General features: G+C 48.1%; 1 protein-coding gene across 1 annotated transcript in view; it reads left to right on the forward strand.

The window, feature by feature from the left end:
• The window catches only part of LOC136646006 (guanine nucleotide exchange factor DBS-like), a 221,996-nt gene that overhangs the window by 125,711 nt on the left and 82,436 nt on the right, over window positions 1–13,849 (forward strand). The window lies entirely within an intron of this gene.

Here is a 13,849-nt window from a genome sequence, read left to right on the forward strand (position 1 = left end):
TGGCCTTTTGGCCTGTGGTCGTCTACTCTCCACTTAACCCACAAGGCACCACTTCCAAGAGTGTGCATTCCCATAATGGGCAATCCTATGCATGTCTACTCAGAAGTGAGTCCTATTGAGCTCAATGGGATTTACTCCCAGGAAAGTGTGGCTAAGATTGCGGCCTCAGGGCCCAATCCTATCCAATTTTCCAGCAGGCGCAGTGCAGCTCAGATGTAAGAGAACAAACACTCCCTTACTTGGAGAAGGTCTCCATGATTGCCCCCCCTCCACTGCAGGATGCAGTGCACGCCCCATTAGCACGGCTGCACCAGGACTGGAAAATTGGATAGGATTGGGCCCTCTATCTCCTCCCACTATGTATCAGGGACAGCCCCTGTTTTCCAAGATCTGTTCCAGTAAATCAGTGGCCCTATTCCCCCCCCCTTTTGGGGGTTTTTTCTCAGTGCAGTATTGTGCATGAGTTACTGGACTTGCATTATGTAATTAGGCTGTGGAACTCCTTGCCACAGGATGTGGAGATGGCATCTGGACTAGATGCCTTTAAAAGGGGACAGGACAAATTTCTGGAGGAAAAGTCCATGGGAGGTACATACAATCTCCTGATTTTAGAAGTAGGCTATCTCAGAATGCCAGGTGCAGGGGAACAGGATGCAACAGGATGTAGGTCTCTTGTTGTCTTGTGTTGTCCCTAAGAACATAAGAACAGGCCCACTGGATCAGGCCATAGGCCCATCTAGTCCAGCTTCCTGTATCTCACAACGGCCCACCAAATGCCCCAGGGAGCACACCAGATAACAAGAGACCTGCATCTTGGTACCCTCTCTTGCATCTGACATAGCCCATTTCTAAAATCAGGAGGTTGCACATACACATCATGGCTTGTAACCCGTAATGGACTTTTCCTCCAGAAACTTGTCCTGTTCCCTTTTAAAGGTATCTAGTCCAGATGCCATCACCATATCCTGTGGCAAGGAGTTCCACAGACCAACCACACACTGAGTAAAGAAATATTTTCTTTTGCCTGTGCTAACTCTCCCAACACTCAATTTTAGTGGATGTCCCCTGGTTCTGTGTTATGTAAGAGTATAAAGAGCATCTCTCTATCCACTTTATCCTTCCCATGCATAGTTTTGTATGTCTCAATCATGTCCCCCTCAGGCGTCTCTTTCTCCCTGAGGCATCTGGTGAGCCACTATGAGATACAGGAAGCTGGACTAGATGGGCCTTTGGCTTGATCCAGCAGGGCTCTTATATTCTTATGGAAGGTGCAGCTCCCACCGTAGCTGCTCTAGCACTTTTAATTTTGGCATGAAGAGCAGGTACATTATCTCTGCAGCAGGGACATGCAGTGGATGGGGAGACAGGTGATGCAGAGTCTTCCCACCCCACCAGGGTCTTCTATACAATGGTTAAAGGTATAGGCACTTTGCCCCCCCTTTCTATCTGGTAATGCTACCCATTGACCACAAAGGCATTCAGTTCTGAATAGACCTGATAGGATTGTGCTGTATCAGCCCTAATGCATGCTTACTCAGAAGAAAAATCCATTGGGATTTTTTGTGTTTAATAGGATTTTACTTTCAAATACATGTGGCTAGGTTTCCAGCCTATCAGCCCCATCCTATCCATACTTCCCTGGGAGTAAGCCCCATTGACTCTGACTTGCTTCTGAGTAGACATGCATAGGATTGGGCTGTATGTCCTCATTCGCTTAAAGGTTTACCCATTCCCTTGCTGCTAAGGCATATTTGGAACAGGTGATAAGCTCTTGTTGAAATAATTCTGCTTTTTTTCTAGTCTGTTTTGAACCCACGGACTAACACCTGACAGTAAAAGGTTTGCCCTCAGAAAACACAAAGCATTTGAGGGACAAGAGGGGGTAACAGGGTAAAGCAAGGATTAAGGTGGGAAAATTGGAGAGAACCAGAATGAAAACTGCTTAGCTCACACGCAGTACAAGACTGCTCACCATATGGAAGTAATTCCAGGAGCAGGCTATATAAGCTGAGGCTGAAGCCACTTGGGGTCCTTTTTCATAAGCAGGTTCTCTTATGACAATGGTTCTCAAACTAGGGTGTTGTGACACCCCAGCCTGAGGGCCTTGGCCTCTTGCGCTGTTAAGGATGGGGAGGAGGGACTGAAGCAATCTCCTGGATCACACTGCTTTCAAGGGGCACAAGGGCTTTCCTGCACTCACCAGAGGCTGCAGCAGGCTCCTAGGAGTGCAGGGAGCCCTGCACAAGCCTCCATAGAGCCCCTTGAAGTGTGCAGACACTCAAAATAATGATCACAACCCATTTCTGGTTTTCGGTCACGAAACCAGAAGTGGGTCACAATTGTTATTTTGACAGTTTGCATGCTTCTGGGAGCCCTTCCCAGGCTTGTACTGGGCTCCCTGCACCCCTGAGAGCTTGCTGCAGCCTCTTGTGAGTGCAGGAAAGCCCCTGCGCTCCTCAAAAGCAACGCGATCCAGGCTTCGCACCATTTCCCCCTCACCCACAAGAACTTACAGCAGGACTCAAACCCCTGGAGTTTATGAGAACCACTGTCCTATGGAAAAACAACCAATTTCTAAAGGAGGCAGAAGCTCTTCATCAACCTCCATCTGTTTGGCAAAATACCAAATAAATTGATTCCAGGGGCCGCACTAGGCCCATAGGCCTTGTATTTAACAGCCCTGCCTTAGAATGTCATTTCCGGTTTTTCTGCAAAACTGAATGTGACATTTTGAGGCCTCAGAACACCCTCCAGTGGAGCATTCAGATTGGGCATGCAGATGGTCCAGATCAGAGGGTGGCCCTGGAAGGTGGCAACACACCTTCTAGCTATGCCACTGCCTGCCACCAAATTGCTATCATATTTTAAGGGGATAAACAGGAATGTTTCCCTGTCCAAACCTGTAGCTTGCACTGGAGAGGGTATAGATTTGTATGTGAATACACCCAATGCATGGAACTGGTCCACCATTTCTTTTGATGGAGACCTTCTATGGGTGAGACTTGTCTATTTATATACACCCATAGCTCTTGGTTCATACTCAGTTTCCCATACGTTAGAGCAGCAATTTTCAACATTTTTCATCTCACAGCACACTGAGAAGGTGCTAAAATTTTCAAGGCACACCATCGTTTTTTTGATATGTGACAGGGCACACTGCATGGCTGGTGGGGGGCTCATATCCCCCAATGTCCCAACTAGTAAATGACCCTCCCCCAAACTCCCATGGCATACCTGCAGACCATTCATGGCACACCAGTGTGCCATGACACAGTGGTTGAAAATCGCTGTGTTAGAGGCTCAGGTGCAGTGTGAATTAGATTTCCATAAGACAGGTACATGTGCAGTTATCACTCTTGTTTGTGCACGTCGGTACACACACCTCTTCTTCCTCCAGTTGTCATGTGATATTATCCCTTGTCACATAGGGCCATTCTCCATATCACACAGCAGCAAACCCAGGTTTGTAACTGAACATACACGGTCCTAGCTTTCTGACATATGTACCTGTATGAAACACATCTTAAGTGTACACCGTAAGTATGATGTAGAACACAATATTTTGAAGTGTGTCACATCTGAGAAGTGTCAAGCACATATAAGAAAAGTTAAGATTTTTGTTTTTGACAAAAAAGGGGGGTTGCTATGAAAGAATTTGAGAATCTGGTACCTTGGGTATTCAGGTTTGGTAGAGGTATCTTCCATACTTTTCTTACCTCCAACAGTCATTTTCCTGAGCTCACGCATGGGGTACAGCCAGCTAGATCTTTTTCTGTGTTTGTGGAATGTGATCTGACTTTACAAAGATAGCCTTTTATGAGACTACCAAAGAAATCTGTTTGTGAGAACAGCACAGAGAGATTAGGGCTGCAGCAAAGGGCCTTGCAGTTTACCAGATACACCCGGAATGTTCCTTTGAACACAAACAGAAGAAGAATCTAGTGTCATTGATACTCCCATTGAGCACACAGAACTGCTTTAGATAATTGTGTGTGTTTCAGTAGCATTATTAAAGTGTACTTCGGAGCACACACAGAATACTAACTTACAATGCAATCTTAGGCATGTCTACTCAGCGGTAAAACCCATTGCGTCCAATGGGATTTTCTGCCAGGTAAGTGCAGGATTGCAGCCAAAGTCTAGTTGTTTCACATCGTCCAGTATCTTTTTACACAACCATGTAACTTAAATGGATTTGGACATCTACTGATGTAAGGTGATTGTATAAATACTTCAGTATCAGTGATACTGTATATCAGATACAAGGAATTATGCCTGTGATCAGCTATCAGTTTGTTCTCCTCCTGGATCTTTAGACTTCAGCTCTGATAAGAGGGACAATTGACCTTAGCATGACAGACACAATGAGCAAGAGCAGCCTTTCCATTGAAAACATGATGTAAAAAGCAGACCTTCAAGGAGATCTGTGGATTCTTTTTGCAGTGTTTGGATTACAGAGAAACCAGATGGGGCTGCTGAAGCATTGCTCTTCCACAAGCAGAATTAAAACAGTGTTTTAACATAGTGCTATATTATCTAGAAGTGCCCTTCCCCATGGCCAGGGTCCTAATCTATAATATTTAGTTTAGTCCCAAGTAAGTCCCACTCAGCTAAGGAACATTTTGTTTCTTGCAGGCTCAGAAGTTCCACTGCTTCCTGTTAAGCTCAGCTGTGGTTTAGTGATGAATAGCCTTTTCATCCCAGTAGACTCTCTGAATTACCCCAAAGTTTGTTTCTGGTCCCAAGGGAGCTGGGAGAAGTTCTGGTTATTTAATTCCTCTTGGTTTTCTTCTTCTTCTTCTTCTTCTTCTTTTAATAACATCATTTCAATATAAAAGAAAAGAAAAAGATAAGTAATTAAATCCTTCCTAACACCTTGAACTGATATTGAGGAATTGAAACAGACTATTCAAGGGAGAAATTCATTTTTCATGAATTCGGTGATGGTGATCACTAGGAAACAATAAAATGGGTTGAACCTACAAAGAGGAAGTATTTTATTGAAAGGCACAGGAGTCTGAAAAAGCCTTGACTGAACCTTAGCTTAAGTTTTACCTATCCACACTGATAGGTTGATGCCACTATTGCATTTTATTACCAAAAAATGCCACCAAAAAAACTCCAGCCAATAGGACAAATCAGAAAACCCCTGAAACTTTGATGACATTGGGCCCAATCCTATTCAATTTTCTAGTGCTGGTGCAACCATGCCAATGAGGCATGCTCTGAAGGTCACAGAGGGCTGCATTGTGGCTGCAACTGTGCTGGCAAGTTGGATAGGGCTAGGTCCATTGTCATCTGATGCTCTGTAAAAAGTGAGTCAACCAAGGATAGCCATTCCAGAGAAACAGGCTGGTGTAAGTTTTGTTTTTGAAGATAGAGCCAAGTCAGGGTTTGGCAAGTGTGGTCAAGCCCAGACTGGCCCACCTTGCCAAAATATCCCGTGCAGCTGGGATAAAAACGTGGGTTGTGAGTGAATGGTACAAAACCTGATGGGTAAGTAGCAGAGTGCGTTACTTGGGCTTTGTGTTGTGCCTCAGAGTAGTGGAGTAACCAGAGAGTGAATGGGAAATCTTTATTCTTTTCATGTTCTTGTTTTAAAACCCATGGAACTCTGTTTAACTCCTAATTAAAACTCAAAATGAAAACTTTGCTTATACAAGCAATGTTCAAAAACAGATGGATTTCATCCTAAACTAAAGGCTGTACAATGAAGTTCACCTTTAGACTTTCACTCGCTTGATTAAGTCTGTGATAGTGGCCAGTGTGACTACAAGACCTGTCCTACCCCATTCAGTACCAGGTACTTGAGGGCCCAGAGCCAAAGCCCTGCACAGTCCCTCCCATGGCATGTGCAGATGAGTGCCTGCTTTTTATTGCTGTGTCAACACTGAATGAAGACCATCCAACCCACCACCCTTCTGCCTTTCTTGATTGCTTGCTTGGGAAAGGTAAAAAGAAAATGGATTGATGCATGGATAGGTGTGGGCTGCTGGACCTATCCCTAACATCCCAGGTCAAGTCAAATCACCACTTGAAGCAGTATGCAAATTCTGCCCCCCCCCCAAGTGCTCACACTCCCTGCCACTCACCACAGGCCCCCACCCAGCTGCTTAAGAAAGCTGCTATATGCAGCTGGATGGGCAAGGAGGGTTAGGAGGTGGTTGTGGCTGTCAGCCACCAATATGCCAGAGGGGCAGATGTGAGAGCAATGGGGCACCCCTTGCAATGGCCCTTCCAACTTGCAGCTTGAGGCAAGCCTTTCAGTTCCCCACATCAGTAGGCTGGCTTTGACTGACCCTACCTGTGGCACCAGTGTTACTCCTACCAGTTAATATCCCTTGACTATCTCATTCTATCACTTACCCAATGCACTTTTTTTTTTTAACCTAAAGATACCAAATTCTATCTGATAGAGAGATTTTGGAATTCAGTCTCTGAGTCAATGCTAAGCAGACACAGACTCCTTTAAAAGCGTATAGAAAGTTTATTTACATGCTATTTACAGATTAGGAATAGATTTTGAGATTTTTGGATGGATACAGGTTCGATACAGAAGTGTTACCCCATGGTGCAGGGGTCGGCAACCTGTGGCTCTAGAGCCACATGTGGCTCTTTCAGCTGTCTGCTGCGGCTCTTCCCGGTGAAAGTGGCAAAGGGGTTAACAGGAGGTACCTGTGTTGGGAGGGCAGGCTGCTTCCCTCTGCCCCCTGAGCTCACTGCCCTCCTCTCCCTTCACCCCCACCTGCCCCGCATTGGTTTCCCTTTTCAATTTTGCCTGCTCTGCAGGCTTAAGCTCCCTGTTTTTCCCTTCCCCAACTCTCCAGCAGGCTCAGCCAATCAGCATCCAGCAGGCTCCTGGCTTTTTCTGTTGGAATGGCTCAGCGCCCTTCACTGGCTGACCATCAGCCAATCCTGAGCTGCCCTCCTCCTCAGCCATTACAAGTCCTTGCAGCCCGCCTTTCCTTGAGCAGGTCCCCACTCAGTGCAAGGAGAGACTTTTCCTCCATAGCAGAGGAGACATCCTGTGTGTCTACTCAGTAGTAAGCCCCATTACAGCAGATGAAGCTTACTCCCAGGAAAGGGTACCTGGGATGGCAGCCTTGGAGCCTGCTTAAGGCCAAGCACAAGGACGGGTGAGTGGGAGCCCGTGCAGGTCTGTTCAAGAGTAAGCCTGGATGTAGTCCCTGGGCTACTCCCAGGAAGGTGTGGAGGGCTGTAGCCTCAGCCTCCTCCTGTGCAGGTCTACTCACAAATAAGCCCCACTGTAGTCAGTGAGGCTTCCTCCCAGGAAGGTGTGGAGGGCTGCAGCCTCAGCCCCCTCCTAAGCAGGTCTACTCACAAGTAGTCAGTGAGGCTTCCTCCCAGGAAAGTGTGGAGAGGACTGCAACCTGAGAGCTCCAACCAACTTGTCTGCTCAGAAGTCCCATTGTAGCCAATGGGGCTTACTCCCAGGATAGTGTGGAGAGGGTTGCAGCCTGAGTGAGGGAGGGCAGGCAGGCAGTCAGGGCAGAAGCTGGCCTGTGGCTGCCCCCCCCTTCTCTTCCCCACCTCTGGAGTCTGTGTCCTTTTTTCCTTCCAGCAGGGTGCCTCTGGAAGGTGGGGGGAGTTCTTTAGTATCCATGTAAGATAAGTAGATGTCATAACCACCATATGTATTGGAATCCTGGAAGATCTGGTGAGGAGGTAATGTGGTAGCAGTGGCCCCTTTAAGGGTAAGGCCTGGGCATCCAGCAGCGCAGCCACTTAAAGGCAATAGGGCCCTCAGGGATATAAGGGGCACCTGAGGAAGGGGGTGTGGGTTGTAGAAGGAGTGCAGGTTGGAGAGGAGACTGACTGGGCTTATTGACTTTGACTTGGATACTCTGATTTGACTGACTTACTGGATTGGATGACTTCTCTTTTGTGTTTTGTTTTGTTGTTCTGTTTTGGCCTACTTTGAGAGGTAGGCAGTTCTGTAGGTGGAAATAATTATATGGGTGCTCTTGTGATATGTTTTTGGGAGTCAGTTTTCACTGCTATTTGTATTCTGGCTTTCATGGTAGCTCATCAACCACCTTGAATGTTTGGAACAGGGAAGGCAAACAGAAGCTACTGGTAATAAAAAAGATGGTTTGCTGTTGACCTTTATCCCCACAACCAGCAACAACAGTGGTGAGCAGCTGATGAACATGATATCCCCCCAACACTCATTTCCTCATCTCATTCACACCAAAGAAAATTCCATCCCCAGCTGAGTGCCTCACAAATGAAATGATGTGATGGCAGATGTTCTGCCTGCATGGAACATCTCAGGTGTCACCCTCATCTCTTATCCTGGACAGCAGCAGTACTCTGTGTTGAGAAGCACACAGGTGCCTTGTTCGCACTCTTGGGCATCTGATGGAAGTTCCCTTGGCCAAAATTGGAAATCCATCCTTGTTGTTTGCTGTTTCTCCAGGAGCAATTCTGCTTGAGGGTAGGTCCTGAATTATCTTCAGGAGGCACATGTCTCCATTTTGCTCCCCCTGCCTGGAATGGCTCCAAAGGGGGGGAGGGGCCACTTGCACACTGTGGTGTGGCTCCCTGTAAAACAGAGTGCTTTACACCCCCTCTGGCTATGCAGCTGATCATCTCGTTAACATTTTCATCAGCAGTGTTCCTTCATGCGCAACTCGGACATTCAGACAGATAGAAGTGAAGCATAGAGACCTTTTCTGTACAAAGTTCCATTGCTATGATACGCCACATGCCAAGAGAGTGATGCAAAAAATCAGGTTTAGCAAGATTATGACTACAGTTATTTGTAGGCAGCAATTCTATTCCATCTCGATTCATTCAGCTAAGCTGGCATTCCAAGAGTCTGTACAGGGCCAGCCAATCCATGAGTTTGACAGAGATAGTCACTTCCGGCAGCAGTTTAGTGGGGAGTACTCACCTCCATCTGCACTCATTCTTGCTCTATCCAGCAGGAGGGGGGAGATCAGGAAGCTTCAGAGGGGAAAGAGGAATTATTTCCTCTTACCCCTCCATAAGCCTCCTGCTCCACAGTGGGTCTCATCTGACCTGCGCTAGCTGGCGCAAGTCTAAGGAGAGAAAGGCGGCTTGCAACAGAGGGGAATAGGATCCGCTGTGCAACACTGCTGCCGGATTCAACCCTTCCCAAGCCTTCCTGCTTCCCATTCCTCCACCCTCTCTGCCCAGTTTTGCCCCTGTATGCCCACACCCTGCCCGCGTCACTGCCTTACCTTCTTCAGCGGGCACTGTCTGGGGAGCACTGCCACTTCTTGTGGTAGCACTCCCAAAATGGTCACTGACGAAGTGCTGCGCATTGTGTCGGCAGCCATTTTATGGCATTGAAAGACTCTTCTGCCCTGCCCCGACAGCCCAATCCGGAATAGTATTGGGCTGTAAAAGGCACAGGAGCAGGGCAAGTAACAATGGTGGCAACTGTCATTCACTCCTACAACAAATAAGCAGGTTGCACTATCAGCAAAACTGAGTTAGCAATATTGGCCTTGGCAGGGTTAATTAGACATGTTGAGGAACAGAATGTTTTTTTAAAAATTATTGTTAGCAGTAACCCTAGCTGACACAGAACATGTCTAAACAGCTAGATCACATGTGATGTGATCTAGTTGTTTAGACACATTCTGTATGTGTGAGTGTAGCAGTTTTTCTGAGCTTCCCAGAACTGTAACTAAAGCATCCATGCAAGGTGGGGTGGGGTGGCTCTTGGAGGAATGAGCAGGCTTCATAATGGGAATGTGGAGGGTAGTAGAGATGCATTTGCCTTCAGAAGATCAGCCCCTGTCATGGTGGGAATTATGGGACCTTGACCTGAGATGAGGTAGCATGGGGTGAAGGGTAATGGCAGAGCAGAACTGCAGGCCACAGGCATACCTGGGGGGTGTCAATGGATGCAAATGCCCCCGGTGGCAAGTGGAGGGTGGTGCCGCAATCCACTCTCCCACCCCACACTGTACCAGTTTCTTGTTGCCCCACCTTCATGGCTTTTTTCTGACCGGTTACTTTCCCAATAGCTAATCTTGCTTCTGATCACCAGCACAACCACCCAGTGACCTTTGGTTTGTGCCCCCCTCATTGCCAGTGCTGCCGAGTCCGTCAGTGACCTGATCCCCGCTCCATCCTCCAGCATGCCGCTCTTGCTTGCCGCAGTGAGTGCCTCCCTGCCAGTCTCCCCAGCTCCCTATGATTTCCTATATCACCCTGCCCACACTCCTTCACTCTGCCCCCGCACTGCTCCAGTGGGTGTTTTCTGTCTTGAGATCCAAAGCATTTCCACCTCGGTCTCTCACCACCACCATCAGGTCTGCTTTTGCAGCTACTACCACTGCCCTGCTCCTGCTCGTGGGGGTGCAGAACACCCAGGACCACCAGTGCTACAAGCAGAAGTGGGGCAGAAGTTCACAGGTCAGGATTCCAGAGCCCATAAGGACAATTGCTGCCTGGCAAAGTCTGCCTTAGGTAAGGTGAGCGAGTGGCTAGCCTGGTCAGGCAGAGTCACCCTGTAGCTCAGGAGCCTCTATTACGCAGGGCAGGGCTTTTCAAGCTGGGGCGTCGAGACACCCCAGCCTGTAGACCCTGGCCACTTTCACCTTAAGGGGTGGGGGCAGCCTGGAGGCAGCGGCATGATCTGAAAGTGAAAGTGGAGGGATCACACCCCACCTCCGCTAAAGTGGAAGTGGAGCACATCACTCCACTTTCATCTCTGAAGCTGGGGGTAGCCCTGCAGAAGGTTGCGCAGGGCTCCCCGCACCCCCGGGAAGCTGCAGGAGGCTCGGGTACATGCAGCCAAGCCCCTGCAGCCCCCTGAGCAGCGCGATCCTGGGGGTCACGCTGCTGCCTTCCCCCCACTCCCGCTGCCTCCCCCCTGCCCCCACAAGAACTTAGAGCAGCTCAAACTCTCCAAGAGAGTTAGAAAACCTCTGGCCCAGGGAATAGGCAGAAAAATGGCAGATGTGTTTCAATGTAAGTGTGAAGTAATGCACATTGGGGCAGAAAAATCAAAACTTCACATATAGGTTAATGGGTTCTGTGCTGTGTTTGAGACAGAAGAGGAGAAGGATTTTGGGGTGGTGGTGGACAGTTCAATGAAAGTGTCAACCCAATGTGCGGCGGCAGTAAAGAAGGCCAATTCTATGCTTGGGATCATTAGAAAAGGTACTGAGAACAAGACAGATAATATAATGCCGTTGCACAAATCTATGGTAAGGCCACACCTGGAGTATTGCGTCCAGTTCTGGTCGCCACATCTCAAAAAGGACATAGTGGAAATGGAAAAAGTGCAAAAGAGAGTGACTAAGGACACAATCCAGAGAAGAACTTGCAAGTGCTAGGACAGGCAGCACCAGGGACGTGCAGTGGGTGGGGAGGCAGGTGCAGCACAATCTCCCCATTGGAGTCCTTCAAAAAGCACTACTGCTGCTGTGTGAGGTGTGCAAGCAGTCATAACCCACATGCTCTGAGGTTGCAGAGCTTTTCAAAGGACTCCAGTGGGGAGGCTCTGCCTCACCTGCCTCCCACCCACTGTATATCCCTGGACAGCAGAATAGCTTCAGCTCACCTTGGCATAAAGGTCTTTTCTCCCCAGCATGCAGACTTAAACGGTACTGTCAGGGCCCCTCCCAGATGCCCTGACCCCCGACTTACCCTGGAGCAGGCACCCCATGCCCAGGGTGGGGGAGGCTTCCCTGCCCTTGAAGGGGGGCAAAGAAGGTTGGCTCACCCCAACCAGCCAGAGGGGGCTGGCAGGGCAAACAAGGAAACAAGCCAGGAACAGGAAAGGCCTTTTCTGCCCCACCTGGAGGAAGGGGAGGGGCCAAAGGGGGCGAGCTTGCTCCATGAAACAGGGAGGCCAGGGATGAGAGGCAGTCAGTGTGAAGCAGGGAGCTGTGAGGTGAACAGCCCCTGCTCCTAGGCCAGGTTTGGCAGCTTGGCTAGGGAGGAGGACAAGGGTGCTGGAACCCCCTCCCCCTCCAGCCAATCTGAGGCCTCCCTGGGGTAGAACAAGCCTGCTCCAGGCCCCTCCAGGGCAGGGACCCTACAGGTACGGTCCAGGAAGGGCTTAACTTGCAATGTTGCTGACCATACAACTCAACTCTAAGCAATGCAAGAAGCTGCACACTCACAAATGTGAGTACGAAGTCCACATCCCTGTGACAAGACAATATTATGCTGCGGTCCAGGGCTTTCCAACTAACCTCTTCAGAAACTACCAACCTTTTGTTTTAGCAAGGCCAGGGTTACTAAGCGACCGGGAGACAAATAAAGGGCTGTGCACATACTGCTATCATTTGAATCTGTGTACTGAATTCAACACAACCTTGGCAAATAAGGCTCAAGCGATGCGTGGCATGCAGTTTCCTACTCAAGGGTTTCTTCTTGAGCTATAGTACTAACCCAGCCCACGGTCTCCAGCAGCAGAATGGTGGAATCCAAGGGGGGGACCTTCATAACCTTTTCCTCTCCACCAGTTTTCCCTCTCCAGAGCCGCTCCCCCCCACATTGTTTTTCCCCTCTGTAAGTCAAAAAAAGCACCCATAAATTTTCCCCAAGGAGTTGAAAGCAGTCTGGATCCCAATTGAAGCTCAGAGTGAGCTTTGTTTACAGACCCAGAACCACCTAGAACCGAGCTGAGTCCCTTCGCACAAACATCTCCTCCTTTCTTTAGTCCAGCAGCGAAACTGAAAGATGGGTAAGATTTTTGATTGTTGTGGCTGTGAACTCACAGGGTGGCCAAGCTCCTTGCTGGCTTACTTCACTTGTCAGTAGTTCCTGATTTATGCTGATTTATGTATACCCTGATTCAGACAACAAAAGCAGTGAGAGAACAGATATATCTTAATTTCCCTCTCTTTGTGTCTGAGATTTTTCCTTTTGTGATATTTTTATTCCAGGACAGAGCCAATGGCTGCAGTTGACATTCACTGCTACCCCTCCCTCTGACTCCAGTCTTCCCATAACACCCACAGAAGCAATTTGCCTTGGTTTTGCCTGTGCACCCACATTAATTCTGGTTTATTATTTTACATATAGGAGCCCATGGAAATTTTGTGGGCTGCTTCTTTGTTCTTCCTGCTTCTTTCTTTGCTTGATACTCTGTAAAAATAGGGTTGAATCCCATATCCTGATGGTCTCTTGTTCTCTTAATTCTGCCAATGCGCTCTCTGTGCCCCTATATCTGGGAATGTCTCCTTAAACACTCATATGGCCTTCCCCCCCCACACACACATTTCACTGATGGTTCCAGGGTCTGGTCTGAGAACACACAATGCAGTCACATTGCTGAAGCTAGTCTAGCGATCTGGTCATTATCTGGGTGGGAGATGATGGAACCTGGTGTAGGCGGCCTTGAATTCCACTTTCTAAAGGACCAAAGGTGGGATGTAAATCAATAAGCAAAACAAGGTTACTTGTGACACATTCCAGGAGCACAGCCTTGCTCATCTCCAAATAAAAAAAAAAATGTAGGTAGCTCCTTAAAGACTAGCAGATTTATTCTGGCATAAACTTCTCTGGTCCATGATGTGGTCTGATGACATGGGCTCCAGTTGCTGTAAGAAGTCTACTCTTTGTCTTCAGGTGCTTTGTTGTGGTTATGTACTTGCAAAGACCTCTAGTCTTACACCAGGGATCAGTCCTTTCCCACCAATTACATCTTGCCGAAACTGTACTTAGCTATAGCCTGCCTTGCTGTGGTTTCTAGTACAGAATCAATTGACCATAACAATTCACTCATTTTTAAATTCAGTGCTCAACAGAATCTTGAATCTCACAGTTGATCTAGTCGTTCTCATTTCAGGGTAATGTAATTTGAGCTTCATTGAGTCAGGAGAAAGTGGATATG

Source organism: Tiliqua scincoides, chromosome 3 (genome assembly GCF_035046505.1).
Source record: "Tiliqua scincoides isolate rTilSci1 chromosome 3, rTilSci1.hap2, whole genome shotgun sequence".
NCBI classification, from domain to species: Eukaryota; Metazoa; Chordata; class Lepidosauria; order Squamata; family Scincidae; genus Tiliqua; species Tiliqua scincoides.